Raw genomic sequence first — 24946 nt, 5'->3', positions numbered from 1 at the left:
GGCGTTCCCCAAGTGTCGGTGCTGGGGCCACCACTGTTTCATATTTATATAAATAATTTGCCTTCTAGTATTACAGGTGATTCGAAATTATTTCTGTTTGCTGATGACACCAGCTTGGAAGTGAAGGATCTTGTATGTGATATTGAAACAGTATCAAGTAATGTAGTTCATTAAATTAGGTCATGGCTTGTGGAAAATAATTTGATGCTAAAACACAGTTTTTTTTTTTTTTTTTTTTTTTTTTTTTTTTTTTGTCATCAGTCTGCTGACTGGTTTGATGCGGCCCGCCACGAATTCCTTTCCTGCGCTAACCTCTTCATCTCAGAGTAGCATTTGCAACCTACGTCCTCAGTTATTTGCTGGACGTATTCCAATCTCTGTCTTCCTCTACAGTTTTTGCCCTCTACAGCTCCCTCTAGTACCATTCCCTCATGTCATAGCAGATGTCCTATCATCCTATCCCTTCTCCTTATCAGTGTTTTCCACATATTCGTTTCCTCTCCGATTCTGCGTAGAACCTCCTCTTTCCTTACATTGTCAGTCCACCTAATTTTCAACATTCGTCTATAGCACCACATCTCAAATGCTTCGATTCTCTTCTGTTCCGGTATTCCCACAGTCCATGTTTCACTACCATACAATGTTGTACTCCAGACGTACATCCTCAGAAATTTCTTCCTCAAATTAAGGTCGGTATTTGATATTAGTAGACTTCTCTTGGCCAGAAATGCCTTTCTTGCCATAGCGAGTCTGCTTTTGATGTCCTCCTTGCTCTGTCCGTCATTGGTTATTTTACTGCCTAGGTAGCAGAATTCCTTAACTTCATTGACTTCGTGACCATAAATCCTGATGTTAAGTTTCTCGCTGTTCTCATTTCTACTATTTCTCATTACCTTTGTCTTTTTCCGATTTACTCTCAAACCATACTATGTACTCATTAGACTGTTCATTCCGTTCAGCAAATCATTTAATTCTTCTTCACTTTCACTCAGGATAGCAATGTCGTCAGCGACTCGTATCATTGATATCATTTCACCTTGTATTGTAATTCCACACCTGAACCTTTCTTTTATTTCCATCATTGCATCCTCGATGTACAGATTGAAGAGTAGGGGCGAAAGGCTACAGCCTTGTCTTACACCCTTCTTAATACGAGCACTTCGTTCTTGATCGTCCACTCTTATTATGCCCTCTTGGTTGTTGTACATATTGTATATGACCCGTCTCTCCCTATAGCTTACTCCTACTTTTTTCAGAATCTTGAACAACTTGCACCATTTTATATTGTCGAATGCTTTTTCCACGTCGACAAATCCTATGAACGTGTCTTGATTTTTCTTTAGCCTTGGTTCCATTATTAGCCATAACGTCAATATTGCCTCTCTCGTGCCTTTACTTTTCCTAAAGCCAAACTGATTGTCACCTAGCGCATTCTCAATTTTCTTTTCCATTCTTCTGTATATTATTCTTGTAAGCAGTTTCGATGCATGAGCTGTTAAGCTGATTGTGCGATAATTCTCGCACTTGTCAGCTCTTGCCATCTTCGGAATTGTGTGGATGATGCTTTTCCGAAAGTCAGATGGTATGTCGCCAGACTCATATATTCTACACACCAACGTGAATAGTCGTTTTGTTGCCACTTCCCCTAATGATTTTAGAAATTCTTATGGAATGTTATCTATCCCTTCTGCCTTATTTGACCGTAAGTCCTCCAAAGCTCTTTTAAATTCCGATTCTAATACTGGATCCCCTGTCTCTTCTAAATCGACTCCTGTTTCTTCTTCTATCACATCAGACAAATCTTCACCCTCATAGAGGCTTTCAAAGTATTCTTTCCACGTATCTGCTTTCTCCTCTGCATTTAATAGTGGAATTCCCGTTGCACTCTTAATGTTACCACAGTTGCTTTTAATGTCATCAAAGGTTGTTTTGACTTTTCTGTACGCTGAGTCTGTCCTTCCGACAATCATATCTATTTCGATGTCTTCACATTTTTCCTGCAGCCATTTCGTCTTAGCTTCCCTGCACTTCCTATTTATTTCATTCCTCAGTGACTTGTATTTCTGTATTCCCTATTTTTCCGGAACATGTTTGTGCTTCCTCCTTTCATCAATCAACTGAAGTGTTTCTTCTATTACCCACGGTTTCTTCGCAGCTACCTTCTTTATATCTATGTTTTCCTTCCCAACTTCTGTGATAGCCCTTTTGAGAGATGTCCATTCCTCTTCAACTGTGTTGCCTACTGCGGTGTTCCTTATTGCTGTATCTATAGCGTTAGAGAACTTCAAACGTATCTCGTCATTCCTTACAACTTCCGTATCCCACTTCTTAGCGTATTGATTCTTCCTGACTAATGTCTTGAACTTCAGCCTACTCTTCATCACTACTATATTGTGATCTGAATCTATATCTGCTCCTGGGTACGCCTTACAATCCAGTATCTGATTTCGGAATCTCTGTCTGACCATGATGTAATCTAATTGAAATCTTCCCGTATCTCCCGGCCTTTTCCAAGTATACCTCCTCCTCTTGTGATTCTTGAACAGGGTATTCGCTATTACTAGCTGAAACTTGTTACAGAACTCAATTAGTCTTTCTCCTCTTTCATTCCTTATCCCAAGCCCATATTCTCCTGTAACGTTTTCTTCTACTGCTTCCCCTACAACTGCATTCCAGTCGCCCATGACTATTAAATTTTCGTCTCCATTTACATACGAAACGTCCCCTTTGAACAATTATACAAGATTGTGCTTAAACTCACACGCAATAATTTTAGCGCAACGCAATCTGACTTTCAAAAATCACTAAAAAAAAATGGCCCTGACTAACATTAACCTATACGTTTCAGAAATCGCTTACCTCACAAAAATATTGGTTACTCGAACTACTGCAATACAGCGAGCGCCACTACTGCCTGCTAAATAAAAGATTCAAACTACTGAAGGCACTAACTACTGACAGGCATAGTTAGCAAATGAAAGATTGTGACAGAGAACAAACAATGCATTTACCTTAATATTGTTCAAAAGTTATAATATATATATCAGTTCATGTCATCCCGTCTTACAAATTTCAAAACTCCGCCATTTCTCTCCTCACATCCATCACTGCTGGCGGCTGGCCTCCAACTGCGCAACGCTATGCGCTGTTAACATCCAGCTGCCCAACACTACGATGGCATTACAACAATGCCAACCAGCAACTGACTGCACACTGCACAGCCAGTGATTTCTCAAACAGAGCGCAATGTGGCGTTACCAATAAGAAAACCTAAACAGCCTACTTACACATACTGCATTACCCTTTCAATATCCTCATACACTTTCTCTATCTGTTTATCTTCAGTTTGCGACATCGGCATGTATACCTGAACTATCGTTGTCTGTGTTGGTCTGCTGTCGATTCTGATTAGAACAACCCGGTCACTGAACTGTTCACAGCAACACACCCTCTGCCCTACCTTCCTATTCATAACGAATCCTACACCTGTTATACCATTTTCTGCTGCTGTTGATATTACCCGATGCTCATCTGACCAGAAATACCTGTCTTCCTTCCACTTCACTTCACTGACCCCTACTATATCAAGATTGAGCCTTTGCATTTCCCTTTTCAGATTTTCTAGTTTCCCTACCACGTTCAAGCTTCTGACATTCCACGCCCCGACTCGTAGAACATTTTCTTTTCGTTGATTATTCAACCTTTTTCTCATGGTAACCTCCCCCTTGGGAGTCCCCTCCCAGAGATCCAAATGGGAGACTATTCCGGAATCGCAGTAAGACTCCTCACATCCATCACTGCTGGCGGCTGGCCTCCAACTGCGCAACGCTATGCGCTGTTAACATCCAGCTGCCCAACACTACGATGGCGAGTATTACAACAATGCCAACCAGCAACTGACTGCACACTGCACAGCCAGTGATTTTTCATACAGAGCGCAATGTGGCGTTACCAATAAGAAAACCTAAACAGCCTACTTACACATACTGCATTACCCTTTCAATATCCTCATACACTTTCTCTATCTGTTTATCTTCAGTTTGCGACATCGGCATGTATACCTGAACTATCGTTGTCTGTGTTGGTCTGCTGTCGATTCTGATTAGAACAACCCGGTCACTGAACTGTTCACAGCAACACACCCTCTGCCCTACCTTCCTATTCATAACGAATCCTACACCTGTTATACCATTTTCTGCTGCTGTTGATATTACCCGATGCTCATCTGACCAGAAATACCTGTCTTCCTTCCACTTCACTTCACTGACCCCTACTATATCAAGATTGAGCCTTTGCATTTCCCTTTTCAGATTTTCTAGTTTCCCTACCACGTTCAAGCTTCTGACATTCCACGCCCCGACTCGTAGAACATTTTCTTTTCGTTGATTATTCAACCTTTTTCTCATGGTAACCTCTCCCTTGGGAGTCCCCTCCCGGATATCCAAATGGGAGACTATTCCGGAATCGCAGTAAGACTCAGTTTAAACAGTTCCTAACTCACAATTCAACAAGAACCGATATTTGGATCCTACAGAATGGGCATTTTATAAGCGAAACGGAACAGTTCAAGTTCCTAGGCGTTCGGATAGATAGTAAGCTGTCGTGTAAAGCCCATGTTCTGGATGTGCTTCAGAAACTAAATGCTGCTTACCGTTAGAACTGTATCTGAAATAAGTGACAGTTCAACACGAAAAGTAGTGTACCTTGCATATTTTCATACGCTTATGGCGTGTGATATTATCTTTTGGGGTAATTCTTCTGATTCAAAAAGGGATGTTCGGACTATATGTTCGAGGACCTCTTGTCATCCCCTATTCAATAGTCTGGGAATTCTGACGTTTCCTTCACAGTATATATTTTCTTTACTGTCGTTTGTTGTTAGCAATATTAGCTTATTCCCAAGAGTTAGCAGCTTTCATTCAGTTAATACGAGGCAGAAATCAAATCCGCATGTGGAATGCACTTCCTTGACTAATGTTCAGGAAGGAGTGCAGTATTCTGCTGAATCCATTGTCAATAAGCTACCACAAGAACTCAAAAATCTTAGCAGTATCCTAAGCTCTTTTAAGTGTAAACCGAAGAGTTCCCTCAAGGCTCACTCCTTGTATTCTGCCAAGGAGCTCCTGGAAGAGCTAAAAACGTAAGCAAATTCCAGTGTTACATTGTTGATTTTCTTTATTTTAACTTACGACTTGTCGCCTGAACATGTTTCTTATATTTCATTTTATCTGTTTCTACTATCGTGTTATAACTTCATGACCATGGCCATGGATACTTCTCCTTAATTTGGTCCCACGTAACAATAAATAAATAAATAAAATAAAAAAATAAAGTGAATAATCGCTTCTCTAATGCTGAAACGTTTGACAAGTTATTTCATGCTCACTCTTTAGTACTGAATACTTCTGAATTGTAGTTTATACCCCAAAGTATGTTTGTGGGCTGACTAAAAACCATTTTGACTACTCTACGAGAATAATAAACCCATAATTTGCTCTACAGCTAACTGAGCTTCAAGAGGGTCAAGCATAATCTACCTACTCACTGCGCAGTAGGACGCATGGAGTTAGTGCACCGAACACTGCCGTTTAAAAATGCATTGTTGAGAGAGGAGAGTTGTTTTGACGTGCTGAAGTGACTCGACAACGTTGTTTAAAATCACTGCCAGCACTGTATTAACAGGCTTACAACAATAATGTTTCTAAAAACAGAACTTAAATACATTCGTGACCATGGTATTTTCATAAATTCTAGCAACAAACCTCCACATACAACTTCCAGATAGACAAAAAAAATTTCCTCGACCCGCATACAAATGATTTTATTCTTTATGTTCATTTCTATTAACAGCAGTCGTATTAATAAGTATAAAATATTTTTTCAACCTAATCGTGCAGACTTCATACACAATTTTAATAGTTGTTCCTGAAACTCGTTGATTAAATGCGTATTTTACCTCTTTCATGGCTGCTGGATGTTCCAGGATATCTATGGGACTTTATGAACTGTTGCTAATTAACTCATTAAAATCAGCCTGCCCATAACGTAGCGAAAGAAACTGATCTGATGTTAGGAGTTAGTGGCAAAAGGAGAAAGTGACAAAGAGACTGAAAATAGGAATAAATGGAAAAGTAAATATGAAGAAAATAGAAACGAAAAAGAAATGAGCATAAATGGAAAATAAATAAAAGGCAACAACTTCTGATGCGATCACGAAATTTGGTACTTTAGCTTGAAGATATGAAACAGAACTGAGATAGTTCCTGGAAAGTTAAATTCATACGTGTATTTCCATCTAGTGGCAAGAGTTCATATTTAGATACGATAGAACGTATAGCTTTAATCCCCCAGAAGTTCCACAAATGTGCATACTTCACCGCAGAGTGAAATACAGAGAAAAGAAATACAGCTCTGCTTCATATAAAGCAATTTCAAGAGTTCCTGGAAGTTCTACAAAACCACTTACACAAAAATTACTCTACACTGAGACTTTATAATGTTGTGTGGAGAAGTGCGCTTACTTATTTTCATTAAAGGTAGGATGTTTTAGACTTTTGCAAATAATACTGTTATAACAGGCATCCAAAATGCACTTTCTACTGAAAGTGAAAGTTGTGTCCTATTCGTGAGGAACAGAAATGAAAATATATTAAAAGCAAGCTCTGTACACTCCTTGAATTCTAAAAAGCAAGCAGTTTATCATAATGGTGTACATTGTATGGAGAGAGGGATTGTCTCCCGGTTAACTAACCAACTGATGAAATATGAGCCTTTCAGTAAGGTGAATGTACGGAAACCACTTAGGAAATGCAATCAAAAGAGGACGGCTAATCCCCGGAATAGAGAACAAAAATGCGAGCTCAACATTGAAAGGAAAAAGACGATCTATATGGTGATAAAGACAGGGTGCAGCATCAATCTAAATAATAATCAGCACACAGTTGCAATAAATTAGCGTTCATTCTTAGCGTATTAAGTGCAGCAACATCTAAAGTAAAGTGTGAGTGTTTCTGTCGGTATCTCCTGAATGAAGTGGAACTGGGACATTTGTATCCTCTATTATTAATAATCATCAACCGGTGTCAGCCTGTTCAGAGTTGAAGACTCACAGAGTATTCTTTGCTTTCCACAAGAAAATGCCCAGTACTTTGAGGAGCCGTTGTGTATTCGCAGTATTGGTGTTTTAGAGGCAATGTTTACGATATTATGTTATGTCGGTCTCCCTGCAAAACCGATGAACTTGCTTCTGTGTCTGCTCAACAGCTCGTTGTTGCAGTCAATGAATGATCCATTAAAATCACATGTCGGTAAGATTTTTAGGAATTATTTGCTGCCGGCCGCGGTGGTCTCGCGGTTAAGGCGCTCAGTCCGGAACCACGTGACTGCTACGGTCGCAGGTTCGAATCCTGCCTCGGGCATGGATGTGTGTGATGTCCTTAGGTTAGTTAGTTTAAAGTAGTTCTAAGTTCTAGGGGACTTATGACCACAGCAGTTGAGTCCCATAGTGCTCACAACCATTTGAACCATTTGAATTAATTGCTACTACATATATCAGTTATTTACGACGCTTACACTATGTGATCAAAAGTATCCGGACACCTGTCTGAAAATCACTTACACTTTCGTCGTACCCGCCATCGGTCATGCTGGAATTCAATACGGTGTTGGTCGACCCTTAGCCTTGATGACAGCTTTCACTCTCGCAGGCATACTTTCAATCAGGTTCTGGAAGGTTTCTTGGGGAATAGCAGCCCATTCTTCACGATGTGCTGTACGAGAGGTATCGATGTCGATCGGTGAGTCCTGACGCGAAGTCGGCGTTCCAAAACACCCCAACGGTGTTCTGTAGGATTTAGGTCAGGACTCTGTGCAGGCCACTCCATTACAGGGATTTTACTATGGTGCAAACACTTCGCCACAGGATGTCCATTATGAACAGGTGAAATTTCCTGTTGAAAGGCGCAATCGCCATCCTCGAACTGCTGTTCAGCAGTGGGAAGCAAGAAGGTGCATAAAACATCAATGTAGGCCTGTGATGTGATAGTGCCATGCAAAACAACAAGGGATGCAAGCCCCCTCAATGAAAAACACGATCACACCATAACATCACCGAGTCTGAATTTTACTGTTGGCGCTACACACGCTGGCAGATGACGTTCACCGGGCATTTGACATACACACACCCTGCCATCGGATAGCCACATTGTGCACCGTCATTCGTTACTCAACACAACTTTTTTCCACTCTTCAGTCATCCGATGTTTACGCTCCTTACGCCAAGCGAGGCGTCATTTGGCATGTACCGGTGTGATGTGTGGCTTATGAGCAGCCGCTCGACCATGAAATCAAAGTTTTCTCACCTCCCGGCTAACTGTCATAGTACTTGCAGTGGATCCTGAGGCAGTTTGTAATTCGTGTGTGATGGTGTGGGTAGATGTCTGCCTATTACACATTACGACCATCTTCAACCGTTGGCGGTCTCTGCTGCCAGTCAACAGACGAGGTCGGCCTGTAAGTATTTGTGCTGTACCTGACCCTTCACGTTTCCACTTCAGTATCACATCGGAAAGAGAGGACCTGGAGATGTTTAGGAGTGTGGAAATCTCGCGTACAGACGTATGACACAAGTGACACCCAATCACCTGAGCATGTTCGAAGTCCGTGAGTCCCGCGGAGCGCCCCATTCTGTTGTCTCACGATGTCTAATGACTACTGAGGCCGCTGATGCGGAGTACCTAGCATGGCAGCGTAATTCACCTAATATCAAAAGCGTTTGTTTTGGGGGTGTCCGGATACTTTTGACCACACAGTGTACCTTCATTAATATTTCAGCTGTACATCTTCTTGTAGTAGCTTTTGTACTTTAAGTGTATTTATCTCTCTATCTCTCTCTCTCTCTCTCTCTCTCTCTCTCTCTCTCTCTTCCTGTTTCAGTGTGTGTGTGTGTGTGTGTGTGTGTGTGTGTGTGTGTGTGTGTGTGTGTGTGAAACCCACAAGACTTCAATGGTAACTCCAAATTTTTATGCAGAGAAGCTCCTCTTTTATTAAGGGAATGACATTCTCGGTGTAGCAGTCAAAACATTTACGTTAATCTGTTCAGAGTAAAATATTTATCAGTAACTTTAAATGTAAATACCAAACAGCTTGTTGACACACTTACAAAACGTTAATAATGTTAAACAATGACCATTATCATATGTCATTCCATCATGAGGCTGATATCTGACAAAATCGTGTTCACCTTTTCTTTAGTCAACAATTAATTATTCGTAAGACTTGCAACAATAAGTTCGACGCGAAATGAATGGTCTTGTCACATACCGTGCTGCTCACCTCCCTCCCATGGGCATGTGTGTGTGTGTGTGTGTGTGTGTGTGTGTGTGTGTGTGTGTGTGTGTGTGTTGTCGTTAGCGTAAGTTAGTTTAAGTTAAATTAAATAGTGTGTAAGCTTAGCGGCGTATGATCTCAGCAGTTTTGTTCCATAAGACCTTACCACAAATTTCAAATTTTTCCAATAATTTCGCTTTCAAGGAAGTGCTAATGACGCTTGCTACGCATGGTAGTTTCGTCTCTCATAGGCAGAAGAGGTAACTGTGGCTAAACATTGGGATACTTCAACTGTTGACGAAAGAAGAAGTACAAAACGTTCAAGGAGAGACAGAAAAAAAAACCAATATGAATCCCTTCGAAATGAAATAAATAGGAATTGCAGTGTTTCCAAGGTGAAATGGCTGCAAAAAAAGTTAAGAAATCAAAAAAACAAATGCTCCTCGGAAGAAGTGATTCAGCGAATAGTAAAGTCAAAACAACCGTCATTGAAATGATAAGCAGGTGCAGCAACATTAAGCGTGCAATGGGAATTCCAATTTTTAATGTTAAGGTGGAAAACTATACTTCGTAACATGCGTTTATTATGCAACAAGCACTTTACAGTGTTTCTCAGCATGTAGCGGTAACAGCTATTTCTCTCTTTCTGTCGACGTTCACCTCGTTGCGTGCGAGTTTTGTTTCTTTAAGCTGCTTAAGCTTCCATTAGCAAATACTCAGCCAACTGCGTAGTGCCACTTAATCCCTTTGTGCTCCGGCCTTCGCGAAACTTTCCCCGCTCCGAGCCCGGAAAACAACGAACAGAACGTTCTGCTCCCGTTGAGTACCGTTGCTGCGATCCGGAGGCGGCCAACTTTGTAAGCAGTTTACTGCCTGCCCCTGGCGGAAAACAAAGTATCTCGGACCAGGGATTCGGTGTTGTTCTTACCTGGGCAATTAACACTTCTCAGACGTGCTCCACCCCTCCTCCGGGCCAATATTTGTCCGCTTTCCGTCGTTTTTCTCTGGTAGAACACAGAAGCATTATTTCGAAGTAGTATGTTTTACTGGGAATTCATCGTCGTTGTAGGTCTGACAGATAGGCTGCAATTATACGAACCTTTTCTTTTTCCAATATAATACCAGAAGGCAATTACCCCTTTTATCAAGTTAGTTCACAGCCTAGCAGAAGAAGGTTCTGCTGAAATGTGTAATATATTACGTTGACTTTTTGTTATGGCATTCAGTCAGAGGACTGGATTCAGGAAAGACTCCATGCAAATGTCCACTGTGCAAATCTGTTCGCCTCTGCATCCATCTCAAACTGCGTACTGCACGGTCCAGTCGCATTCCTGTGACCACATGTCAGATAAAGATAATTTGCAGCACAGACACGTAGAAAGAAAATAAAGTTCTGCAAGGTACCAGCAGAGATGTAGAGCCGTGCAGACTCAAGCGCCATGACGAGCTGCGCTAGATTTTACGGTTGAGGACTCGTGGCGGGAACAGCAGGATAGAATTGGTCCCAGATTCTCGATGGGGTTTTAAGCCGAGGGTACTCATGGCCGAGGTAGTGCAATAAACACATCCTGGTTCTCTTAGGACCGCGCAGCACCCTGCGAACTGTCCGATTCGTTGCATTGTTCTGCTGGTAGACGCCATCACGACGAGGAAAAACAGTCACCAAGTATAGATTAGATGGTTACTGGTGTTGATCCGTTGTGATGTCAGACACAGAAACCATTGCCCCCCCTTTTTTTAACGACAGTATTCTCACTGATTTTACGTAGCCCGTCATCTATTCCCCTCCTTTGCCAAATTTTTCATGTCAAAATGTCAAACCACCACTTGCAACCTACGTCGTGAATTATTTGCTGAATATATTCCAATCTCTCTCTTCCTCTACAGTTTTTACCCTCTATAGTTCCCTCTAGTATCATCAAAGTTATTCCCGATGTCGTACACATGTCCTATTACCCAGTCCCTTTTCTTGTCAGTGTTTTTCACACGTTCCTCTCCTCGCCTATTCTGTGTAGTACCACCTCATTCCTTATATTGCCATTGCACCTAATTTTCAATTTCCTTCTAATTTTTCGATTCTTTTCTGTTTCGGTTTCCCCACAGCTCACGTTTCACTGTCAAACAATGCTCTGCGTGAAATGTACAAACTTAGAAATTTCTTCTTTATATGAAATGATCATGTAGCATTCTTGGCCGGGAGGCCCCTTTCGGGGAAATTCGCTGGCTGGGTTGCAAGTCTTCTTTAAGGTGACGCCACATTGGGCGACCTGCTCCTCGGTGATGATGAGAGGATGATGAGGACAACACAATACCCAGTCCACGACCGGAAATCGAACTCCGGGCGCGCTGTATGGTAGGCAATCAAGTTAGCAGTTAGCTAAGCAGGCGGACTCTTCTTCATATGAAGGCATAGGTTTCATACCAGCAATACTTTTCTTGGCTAAGCTTTTGCCAGTGCTGTTCTGCTTTTTATGTTCTCCTTACGCCATCCCTACTTTTCTGGGTAGGCAGTAAAATTTCTTAACTTCGTCTACATCTGGATCACAGATTCTGTTGTCAAATTGCTCGCTGTTCTCATTTCTGCTACTTCTCATCGTTTGCGTGTTTCTTCGATGATTTACTCTCAGTCCACATTCTGCTACTCATCACACTGATGCGTTCATCCTGCACATCCTGTAACTCTTCTTCACTTTCTACTGACGATAGCAATGTCATCAGCGAAACTTATCGTTAATATTCTTTCACCGTGATTTTTAATTTCACTCTTGAACCTTTGTTCTATTTCCATGATTGCTTCTTCGATGGATAAATTGATCAGTATGGGTGAAACACTACATCCCTGCCTTACACCCTTTTTAATTCGAGAACTTGGTTCCTGGTCTTTTGCCCTTATTCTTCGCTTTTGGCTTTTGTACATATTGTATATTACCCGTCTTTCCCTATAGCTTCCCCTTCCTCTTAGCATTTCGAACTTCTTGCACCATCTGATATTGTCGAACGCTTTTTCTAGGTCGACAAATCCTATGAACGTGTATTGGTTTTTCTTCAGCCTTGCTTCCATTATCAAACGCAACATCAGAACTCACTGTTGAATTTTCTTTCCTAAAGCAAAACTGTTAGCTGTATGCCTTCTGTGTATTATTCTTGTCAGAAACTTGCATACTTGAGCTGTTAGGCTTATTGTGTGATAATTCTCGCACTTGGCGATACTCTCTACCTTCGGAACTGTATGAATGATGTTTATCCGAAAATCTGATCGAATATCGCCAGTCTCGTACATTCTACACACCGGTGTAAATACTTATTTTAGTGTCACTTCCCACAAGAATTTTAGAATTTCCATCTGAATTCTGCCTGTCCTTTCTGTCTTATTTGGGTTTAAGTCTTCCAAAGGTATTTTAAATTTTCCTTCTAGGACTGGTTTTCTACATCTTTACCACTGGCTCCTGTTGGCTCTTATGTCACATCATCAAACACGTCTCCCCACGTCCCATAGAGCCTTCAGTGTACTTCCTAACCTTGCCAAATGTAGGGGTAAAAATTAAACTCTCAATCAATAGAGAACTTACACACTGAAACTCGCCCACTACCGGTACGTTTAGCGATCCATTTCCTAAAGTTGTTTTCCCACTATGGCCTGACGTAATTCGACTACATTCCATTACATTCGTTTCAGTTTTATTGCTGTTCCTATATTTACTTCCAAGACACTTTGCAACCCGTTCAGTTGATCTTTTTACCTGACAGAATTATAATGTCACTGTCAAACATTTAATTTCTGATTTCTTTGCACTATATATATTAATTATTTTCCAAGATACTCTTTTAGTACTACATTGTTTGCTCGCTGTACAGGTGGAATACTAGGCTAGAATTTGCTCACTGACTTCCCTATTGGGGCCCACTTCCACGTTATTAGACTCTTTGAACGGCTGCCTGGTTTCTGAAGGTGCGTCATGAAAGATGACTCAGTGTTTCGAAATATTTAATAACAGAATTAGATATTTGCGAATCGGAAACCGGGTAGGCCATCTTCAGCTGCTATCTACATCTACATCTACAATTATACTCCGCAAGACACCCAACGGTGTGTGGCGAAGAGCACATTACGGGCCACTGTCATCACCTCCATTTTCTGTTACAGTAGCATATGGTTCGCGGGAAGAACGACTGCCGGAAAGCCTCCGTGCGCGCTCGAATCTCTCTAATTTTACATTCGTGATCTCCCCGGGAGGTATAAGTAGGGGAAAGCAGTATATTCGATACCTCATGCCGAAACACACCCTCTCAAAACCTGGACAGCAAGCTACACCGCGATGCAGAGCGCCTCTCTTGTAGAGTCTGCCACTTGGCTTTGCTAAACATCTCCGTCACGCTATCACGCTTACCAAGTAACCCTGTGACTGGCATTAGATGAACAAGTGTTCCTGTATTGTCATAAAAATGTGATTTTGTCAAAAGTAGAAAAGAAATACCTTACAATAAACTTCGTTTCATCTGAAGTCACAGACGTCATAGACCGCTGGACTATCTCGCGTTTTTACAGAATTAATTTGTGACACACGGCGCTAACCACATATACGTATTCTCAGGTGTTTACCCTCGCGAGAACGGGTATATGCGAATAAATAAATGTTCAGATTGATATTGTAAATAACATCATTCCCAAAAGTAGCAAAAAGATTTTTAGGAAGCAACGGAGCTCATGAAAATGAGAGAAAGAATATAGTCCTAAAGGAGTCCGAAAACTGGTTTGATGCAACTCTCCATGCTACTCTGTGTTGTGCGATTCATCACCGAATAACTACTGCAATTTCGTCTTTCTGATCTGCTTACTGTATTCATCTATACAAATGTGAGCAAACTACTGAAAGAGTTACACAGTTTTTCTTTTTTTGTTAGAACTTATCCATGACAATTTTGTTACCAGTGAATTAATACACTACTGTGCATTACATGATCCAGCTGTGGACTTCATTACTATTTTAAATGCGGTCATAGTTTTCTTTTAATTAATAGACTTCTTACTGTTAAATCTCCCGCCAAGCTGCATCTGCACTACTCGCCATTAAAACTGTTACACCAAGAAGAAATGCAGATGATAAACGGGTATTCATTGGACAAATATATTATACTAGAACTGACATGTGATTACATTTTCATTCAATTTGGGTGCATAGATCCTGAGAAATCAGTACCCAGAACAACCATCTCTGGCCGTAATAACCGTCTTGATACTCTTGGGCATTGAGTCAAACAGAGCTTGGATGGCGTGTACAAGTACAGCTGCCCATGCTGCTTCAACACGATACCACAGTTCATGAAGAGTAGAGACTGGCGTACTGTGACGAGCCAGTTGCTCAGCCACCATTGACCAGACGTTTCCAATTGGTGAGAGATCTGGAGAATTTGCTGTCCAGGGCAGCAATCGAACATTTTCTGTATCCAGAAAGGCCCGTACAGGACCTGCAACGTGCGGACGTGCATTATCCTGCTGAAATGTAGGGTTTCGCAGGCATCGGATGAAGGGTAGAGCCAGTGGTCATAACACATCTGAGATGTAATGTGCACTGTTCAAAATGTCGTCAGTGCGATCAAGAAGTGACCGAGACGTGTAACCAACGGCACCTCATACCATTACACTCGGTGATACGCCAGTATGGTGATGACGAATACACGCTTCCAATGTGCGCTCACCTCGATGTCGCCAAACACGGATGCGACCATCATCATACTATAAACAGAACCTGGATTAATCCGAAAAAATGACGTTTTGCCATTATTGCACCCAGATTCGTCGTTGATAACACCACCGCAGGCGCTCCTGTCTGTGATGCAGCATCAAGAGTAACCGTATCCGTGGTGTCCGAGCTGATAGTCCATGCTGCTGCAAACGTCGTCGATATGTTCGTGCAGAGGGTTGTTGCCTTGCAAACGTCCCCATCTGTTGACTCAGGGATCGAGACGTGTCTGCACGATCCGTTACAGCCATGCGGATAAGATGTCTGTCATCTCGACTGTTAGTCAAACGAGGCCTTTGGCATCCAGCACGGCGTTCCGTAATACCCTCCTGAACCCACCTATTCGATATTCTGCTAACAGTTTTGGATCTCGACCAACGCGAGCAGCAATGTTGCGATACGATAAACCGCAATAGCGATAGGCTACAATCCGACCTTTATCAAAGTCGGAAATGTGATGGTACGCATTTCTCCTCCTTAAACGAGGCATCACAACAACGTTTCACCAGGCAATGCCGGTCAACTGCTGTTTGCGTATGAGAAATCGGTTGGAAACTTCCCTCATGTCAGCACGTTGTAGGTGTCGTCACCGGTGCCAACGTTGTGTGAATGCTCTGAAAATCTCATAATTTGCATATCACAGCATCTCCTTCTCGTCGGTTAAATTTCGCGTTTGTAGCACGTCATCTTCATGGTGTGTGTGTGTGTGTGTGTGTGTGTGTGTGTGTGTGTGTGAGAGAGAGAGAGAGAGAGAGAGAGAGAGAGAGAGAGAATGTTAATGAGAGAGTGGGGGGTGGGGGAGGAGGAAGAAAGATGAGATAATCGCAGGGAGGAAGGGAGGGAAGGTGAGTAACAACTTTTCCCAGAACACGGGAAAATTTCGCTAATACTAATATTCAGGAATACTGGTGTACTTTCTGTGGATGCCAATGCCGTGCGTAAAATGGATCATCACCACTACACAGTCTGCCCTCTATGCGGCTTTTTTCTACTGCGGTTGAAGCAGATAAATTTAATTAAAATTTTTGCACAAACAAGTGCCGATAAGAGGGGGAGTAAAGTTGTAGCTCGATAATATCACGCAACCACAGTCTGTGCTGGTCGAGAGCTGCCTCTCTGGAAATCAACACTCATAATGTCGCTCAGGGAGCTGGTGGGTGGCATCGAAGGGGAAGAGAAAGCCACATCTGCGTGGGTGCTCGAGTAAATTCAGCCTCTTGTACACGTGCCAGAAGGGCGAGCTGTTTGACATTTCACCAGCGAGTCTACGAAGTCGCATTAATTAACGTGTTTTATTATGAACATGAATTTGTTTGACGTGTTAGTACTGCGACAGCCATCTTGCGCTGGGCGATTTTAAGGTAATCTTTTCTCTAGAACATCACTTCATGACACATTACTCTGATTCATGAGAATCATTTATAACAGATTTAAAATTTACTATTTGGGGATTTTTCGTGTCTTCGTTTAGCAGTGTAATGTCTCGGTTTGAAGACCTTTATGAGGCCTTGCCCTTTTTTAACATAATATCACGTTTTTCCGGAATGTACACAACAGCGTTTCTCATTGACTCATCAGTAAGCTGAGGACTTTAGTTCATCTACATCTACCATCCGCATGACGTTTTAGTGTGTGCCCTTATAATTTCCTCCTTTTTCTTTTCCATTTGTGAATAAGCTTAGGGTGAATGAGCGTCGGTTAGCCTCAATAATAACTCTGATTTCTAGAAAATTCCTGTCGTCATCATATCGACAGACATAGCTAGTTTCATGTTCCGTGGTTCATTTATATGATTAATTGTAATGACGCGGAACAAGTCACTTCACATTCCCATTCATATGGAAATAGGGCTACATCCTGAGCATTGATGAGTGTTTTTAATACAGTTTCACTCGGTAATTTCTACCCAGCAACTTTTACACATGACAAGAAAATAAATTCTTCTACGGAAAAGAAGTTGCAAAGAAGACAATTTTTCAGGGTTTTTTTTCCAAATGTCATTCAGCTGTCTGTCACATTTTACATAGCTTAATAAGTGATCACAAATTTTAATGTCATCATTGTGCAGCACTTTTTGTGTTAAAGATAACTTTAACGTTGAGTACTGACTTACACTTTTCTTCTGGTATTGTAGTTGCGTATACACTGCTCTTTCTGAACATAACAAACTTTATAAGGAAATAATTGTAACGCGAGGCAACAGTTACAACGACTATTTTCTTAAATAGACATCTGTAAGGTGATCGTGGCTGAGCTCCACATAATATTCTCACATCAAAGTTTTGAGTCATGAACACTCCCCTTGTTACAGATAAGTTATCCCTGAGTGTTATTCCATACTGCATTACTCAATGATTATACACAAACTTTGTTAACATACTGATTTCTCACTCTACAATATTTACAACCATTCGATGTGCAAATGTGGTTGAGCTTAGTTGATTTAGTACTTCCAAAATGTGATTTTTCCGTTTCAAATTCCCTAAAACTTTCCCCCCTCCTAGTTGTTTGTTGCTTAAGTATGAATCACCATGTGTTACACTTAACGTTGTCGTAGTACTTATAAATGTGCAAAACTGAACGTGTGGTGTCTTTTTGAAATCGAGAGAAAGACCATTCACCGATAACAAGTCAGTAACACATTAAACAATATTATTTACAAATTTTTATGGTCCTGTATGTATGTTTGGATTGCTTACGGTACTAATCATTAGCAAAACGAATTAAATCTGCTTGTTGCATATTAGGCAGATAATCAAACACGTATATGACAAAGAATTTTTGCCTACGATAGGGATTTTTTGAAGAGCACAAGTGATTTTTTCCCCAAATCTGAAGAATCTCCCCTGCTTACTTTTGTTGAATTAATACATTATTTCTGCAATCCTCTATTTTGATATGGCGTTATTCACTGGTTGGCTAAATCGTTACCGAGCGAGGTGGCGCAGTGGTTAGCACACTGGACTCGCATTCAGGAGGACGACGGTTCAATCCCGTCTCCAGCCATCCTGATTTAGGTTTTCCGTGATTTCCCTTAAATCGTTTCAGGCACATGCCGGGATGGTTCCTTTGAAAGGGCACGGCCGATTTCCTTCCGAATCCTTCCCTAACCCGAGCTTGCGCTCCGTCTCTAATGACCTCGTTGTCTATGGGACGTTAAACACTAACCACCACCACCACCGCTAAATCGTTAATTCCATGAAACATCAGTTTACGCAGAAGATTATGATTCACACATTCATATGCATTAGATAGGTCACATAACACGCCAACTGGTGCTTTTTTGTCATTTACACCTCTAAAATTTGAGAAGTGAATGTGTTAACAGAATTCTCGCTTGTAACCTTTTCTGAAAAAGAAGTTGTGATTTATTGAGGATTTTACGGTTTCTCAGGTGGATTTTCATCGTAGAATACTCTATCCTCTCAAAAATTTTCGGAAACCATATCAGTACTGAAACGGGTTGGTAGTTTTGAATACGTCTCTAATCATCATTCTTATTAAGTGGTTTAACACTGGCATATTTTCGTCTCCCTTGAAAAATATCCTCAGTTGTATTACATATTTCAGATACGAAAATGCACAGTATATGAGAGCGTGTGTTTAGTACTGTATTGGAAATTTTCAGGTGAGCTGTTAGTTTCGGCGGACTAGATTATTTTCTTAATTTCTGAGGTAGACGTGGGTGTGATGTCCATATACTGAATTTGTATAAGTTGGTTTTCAATATAATCTCTTGATTTTTCTCTTTGTCTGTTTGTACATATACATTCTGCTATGTTAAGAAATGATTATTCAATATATACCTGCTGTCCGTTATTGATGTTTTACTATCTCTCCAATTAAATTAATACTGAGGATATCCTGTTCTGTGGCTTCCTGTGCTGCCCCCGTTTTTGCTACATTCCATGTAGCAGTAAGACGTTTGTCGGAATAACAGATTACTCTACATCTTTCTCGATTTTTAACAACTTTTATCACTAAATTTGGGCAGTTTTCGTTCTGTGCAAATACTGCAAGATGCATTTTGTTTCCATTTCACAAGATACGTTAATTGTTCTAGTAATCTGTGGCTTTTTAAGTCGCCGTTTTATGTCATTCCTGATTAACTTATGCAGAAAGTTATTTCTAAATAATGAGACAAATTGGTCATGGAATAGATTAAATTTTATGTCAACATTTCGTTCATTATAAATTTCGTCCTAAAGCATCACTTGTAAACTATTCTTAAATATGTTTGTCCTGGAAACATTTTAATCTGATTTCCACTGAAGGGTGGCTCTTCTTGGAGAGATCGCTCTCAGAAATTCAACGCTAATCTCGAAAGTTACCTGTTAAACAGTCAGCTACAATTTCCAGCAGGTTTATCACTTTGTTTCTCAAATCAGCTATTGCTGAAGCTGTGAGAAGATGGTATTCTGTGCTAAGGATCCATTAGGAACAATTTCGTTAAATGGGATAGTGTTTGAAGCCCACGAGAAGTCGTGTTTATGGTTCCGATAGAAGGGGCAAATCGCAGCGCTCACTTCATCCAGGGTCTCTGGGTAGCTCAAGTTGCAGTGCTATGTTGTTCACCGAGCCGGCTAGCTTGTACTGTTTAATGGAGCCCATTACTGCCTTTTCTGATTGGTGAGGGAGTTAATGTTATTGGCGTTATCGTTAGGCATTGATTTATGCAACCAGATTCCATTATGTGGTGGCAAGGTATTTATATTTCATGGTCAAATTTTCACAGATTTACTTAACGGGTAGGTTGTGAACGCCGCAAGAAGAAGTATGTTCATCATGAGTCGCTGCTATTTCATTACCCAATGAAGTCTATAGTCACGAATTGATACATGACCCGTATGTACCCATTCTGTGTGAAGCGTAGTTCAGTCTCCCATTTAGTTTATTAACCCCTTGACAGGGCCGTTTCTTGCGCCGCTTTATGTTCCCACCCTCCCGCGCCTCTCGGTGCTTTCTTGCAGTGCGGTGTATTCTCACACGTTACGTTGCAATGCTGTCAAATCAAGGGATTGTCACGATTTTCCCTTGTCAACAGTTCGAAGCTTTTCTCAGCACAAATGTGTACTACGAAAATAATCATGGTACAATCGATATATTTTGAATGTCTCGTGAACGTTTTTACTGGAGGCCAAACGCATGTACAATACTTTTAAGAAAATAGATGTTTCTAGAATTTCTTTACTTCAGTAATACATTTCAAAATCGGCTTCTATACCATGAAGAACATTACGAACTAAGAAGTGCACATGTAATCGTTCTTGCAGTGTAACCACAGTGAACTTAAAAACAGTTCAGCGTATTTGTTCGTCTCATTAATAATTACTGTTAACAGCCTAGTGTGATGAACAACCGAAGTTACTCTTGGTATGCCTCCCAAATGTCTCCACACTGCGGACCTCATCTCGTCCGTCGAGCACGCAACGCAGCGCCGCCAGGCAGCAGCAACTCTTTTCGTTGAGCGTGGTGGAGGCGTTACACGCTTTGCATCAGGTATACGCTTTGGTTCATGTGTTGTGTGCAAATTTCGTTGACCTGTTTGTGTGGACAGGAAGACGTAACTCTCAACCGTTTTCTAGAAAATCGAGTCTGACCACACTTTGTACGGTCGGTAATAGGCAACGTTTCCCCAGCCGAACGAATCAGTCCGCTTTCAACAGCGGCGAAACGAGAACATCTACTGCATCTCGCCAACGGGATGGCGCGCGAGTTGTTTGTGTTTAATTTCTCGTCGCTTACGGTTTACCATAGTTTTGATTTTACGTTCAGCGCACTATAGATAGGATACGATAAAGGTCACTTTTCAAACGGATTACTGTCGCCCGCTTGCGTGACGCGCGGGGTAGCCGTGCAGTATGAGGCGCCTTGCCACGGTTCGCGCGGCTACTCCCGTCGCAGCTTCGTTTCCTCCCTTGGGCATGGGTGTGTGTTTTATCCTTAGCGTACGTTAGTTTAAGTTAGATTAAGTAGTGTGTAATCCTAGGGACCGATGATCTCACCAGCCTGGTCCCGTAGTAACTTACCACAAATTTCCCAATTTTGCCCGCTTGCTTACGAAGTGAGCAGTTCCTTCGACACCAACACCGACTGGATCCATCATTCATTGTGGGCAAACATTTTGCACCATCAAGGTCAGTATCGTTTTTGTAAATATGATATTTCTGGGTGCTTCCACTGGTGCGGTCAACAACTGTGCCGATGCCCCTAAGTTCGAACACTCTGATGGTCATATCCGAGCCGTCAATGTGGATCACGCAGGACTTGGCTCACGGACGTTACGAGTATCGAAAGCTTCCATCTGAGGTGCCACAGCTTTACGACTGCACGGTAGTGTGATCAGCCATAAAGCTTTCGAAATGTAGAAAGGCTACAACGGAGTACGTCAGGTGAAAATCGACCTCTCAGAACGTCCCGCCATACCAGAAAATACATGGATGTAGTGCCATCGTTATGTAGACGGCCAATCTCGAACGTGTTCCGGCTGCTTACAAGAAGGCCATGTTAGGTCTGTCGTGCCTTCACCATCCTTTTACAAGATCTCCGACACTAATTGTTGTCGTTCCCACGGAGACTACTACTCTCTCTCTCTCTCTCTCTCTCTCTCTCTCTCTCTCTCTCTCTCTCTCCCCCTCCCCCCCCCCCCTCTCTCTCTCTCACTCTCTCTATCTCTCTCTCGCTCTCCATTCTGCCAAGCCTTCCCCACAACCACCTTCGAGGATACGCGGCTTAATAAGCGATTTGCTGAAGGAAACAGTAGCCGCAGGCGGGCAGGCCCCCCAACGTCGGAGCTTTCGATGACTTCGACGACTTCTACTGCGACCAAAGACCACTAGTCGCCTGTGGCTGTATCTCAGGATAAGACGGACGTGGACACCAGGGTCGTGCCAACATCAATCTTCTTTACGGATAATGAGGTACCAACGGAACATCTACTGTGCACCAGTTACGGAATTCCATTTCTATAAACAACCATCATCTCGGCACCACAAGCAACGACGGTTGGCTCCTTCTTATGTGTCTGGGATGGAAGAGGACAACGAGATTATAGTGTGTTGGAAGAAGCGCCGAATGGCGTTACTACACAACCAGTTCCTACCTTAGTCATTCTAGTATTATATCACATCCCAGCCAGACGCCAGCACCAGCGCAGGCCAATGACAGAGCAACAGGTGGTGAAGGGGATGGCGAGTCGCCCCTCAGATCGACACCAGCTGTTGCCCCGTGGGCTGATGGAGTTAGGTTGCCGTTAATATGGCGAGGTGGTAAGTGGTATTTCGTCTGCCACCTCTAACCACCGGATCCATTAACGGGGTTCTGGGCATTGAAATTCAAGGATTTTCTCCATTACCGTTGTCTGGTATAAGCCACTATTAACATCAGTACAGTCTGGATGCGACATAAGCTAACCTTGCTATGACAAGAAGTCCACGAAGTAAGCTTCCCCATTTTCTTTGTATGTAGTGCTTGTGTCTCACATGCATTCCCCACAGAAAGCGGGCTGCCATTTTTCTCCTTGGGACTTTGACGCCCACTGCGATGCGATACCTCCCAGATGCGACGGGCGTAGCTGTTATGGTGAGCACCATGCAGCTAGTTAACACCTACGATCCTTCTCGCTCAAGACAACAGAGAGAACCTATTTGTTTCTTTATAGAGGATATAGCGCAAGTCTTCTAGGATTGGCTGGATGACATGGTGATAGATGGCGAATCAGTTGTGCACCGGCGCCTACCGACCTTCTGCTGCGTCATTCACCTTGACCGTAGTTCGAGATCCTTATATATCTGATTGACATGTGGTGATATACACATAATGATTCCCACCTTGCTAGTAGCTTGTCAAGCAGGTTAGATTGGGTTATGTCAAACGTACCTTAACGAAGACGATAAGTGCTGCAAAAGTATGGCCTGTGGTCTTCACTCACTACATGGCAAATATCTGTGCTTTTGCCCTCTGCACACTCCATGCATGATGGTGTTGACTCCCCTGGATATTGAACACCAACCATCTTGTATCACAGGTACGAAGGAATGCACTGGAGGCCACGTTGCGCCAAGCCAACAGCCATCACACTCACTTCGGCCTGGCCAAGTCTGCTCTCTGGGAGACATTGAAGGCATATGGCTGTGACTATCGTACGAGATTGGCCCTTTACGACACACTCACCAGATCGCTAGATGCTAATCAATCGAGCCAAAGGTAGGATCGTCATCCTGATGAGTCTTCAGCTACACACTTCCACTGTAATGTCACCAGCTCATAATGGGGTACGATCTTCAAAGGGGCTGTTAAAAAATCGTCAGGTTCCGATATACTACCGTTGGAGTTTTACAACACTTTTCAGCAACTGTTCATACCATCTTAGACTACGATTTGTGGATAATTACTGTCTCCCAGCACATGTGCAAGTGAGGCTTTCCTCGAAGGTATGATAGTGTCAATATACAACCTAATGGTGGGAACCGAATACGATACTACTACCTTGACGAAACTTAACAGTGGCTTGAAAATTTTCACACACCTGCTGGCAAACCGCATACGGTGTTCCATTTGCTACTTCTTCTTCACAGGTCGAACTTCCCTAGGGAGTTCATAGAATGCAAGATCTGCTCCGGGTCAATATAGGGCCTCAATCTCAATACCACTAATCCAGTGGCTTCCACGAGCGCTGACGTCACTGAATTTCACTTAGGTGTTCGATCGTATCAACCACAGTGCTATGCAGTATACGATATCCTGATACCTTTACTGATGCGATCATGCACCTCCTACATGCGGCGCTGTCACAGATGATGGATGTATCTGTTGGTATGGGCGCACGACACAAAGTCTTATGTGCCCATGCGAAAACAGTTTGAGACGAGTGTTGGAAAATACACTTAAGTGGGGTATAAAACAGCACGAGAAATAAAGGAAACAAAATTTGGAAAATTATGTGCATTCCCACACTGAAGTACAGAAAAAGCATTGCGCCTGTATTGAAACATTAAGCAAACAGGAAGAAAGTGTTATACAGAGTTAAAACAATGTAGCAGATGCATATGGCTGGCTGATCAGAAGATTAAAAATGAATGAGTCACCACTGTGCAACACACTATAGCCTCCTGGCTGAAACCTTACGCCAGTGTTCACACGTCAGGAAGTCTTAAAGCTGTAGTCACACACATATCATCAACAGCTAAAATAGAGGGCAGATCCCCGCCGATATTTGCTTCTGCTCTCACATCACGGTATAAAATGCATTCTGTTAAAACATGGCGTGCAGAGATTTCCATGCCACAAGAATCACGAAATGGGGGGGGGGTCCTCGCGCTGTAATAAAAAGCCATGTTTAAGTGAGAGGGAGGTGCCCACTTGGACGACGTGTGACTATCATTTCATTCTGTCCGAGTAACTGGCAGGAGGAACACCACAGCCAGATAGTTGACTTCACGAACCGCAGTTATTGTCCGTTACCGCCAGCCATTCATCATCCCACAATTGCATGAACTACCTGTGTAGTACAGAAGCGATAGTCTGCTAGGGGATAGCATACTGCGCCACATCCTTTCCTCTGCAGGCCTCCTTGGCTGTCTGATTGACCTATTCGTTTCCTTGTATCGGTACATGCCCTGACACTCAGCAGAATGACACCTGCTTTCCCTGCTACTGCAAAAAATAAAATTAGTCATATATCAGCTGGGCCAACTTCTCGTCTCGGTACAGGCACTGTAGCGAGGCACTAAGGGAATCAGAGCAGATGAGAAACCATTTGCGCTTAATACATAGCATGTGCTCTAGTGCCTACAGGATCGCGTAGAGCTCAGCGGAGAAAAGTTTTTTTTTTTTTTTTTTTTTTTTTTTTTTTTTTTTTTTTTTTTTTTTTTTTCGTC

The sequence above is a fragment of the Schistocerca gregaria genome, chromosome 1 (assembly GCF_023897955.1).
Source record: "Schistocerca gregaria isolate iqSchGreg1 chromosome 1, iqSchGreg1.2, whole genome shotgun sequence".
In the NCBI taxonomy this organism is placed as follows: Eukaryota; Metazoa; Arthropoda; class Insecta; order Orthoptera; family Acrididae; genus Schistocerca; species Schistocerca gregaria.
The sequence above is the reverse complement of the archived record's forward strand: the minus strand, read 5'-3'. Positions refer to the sequence as shown.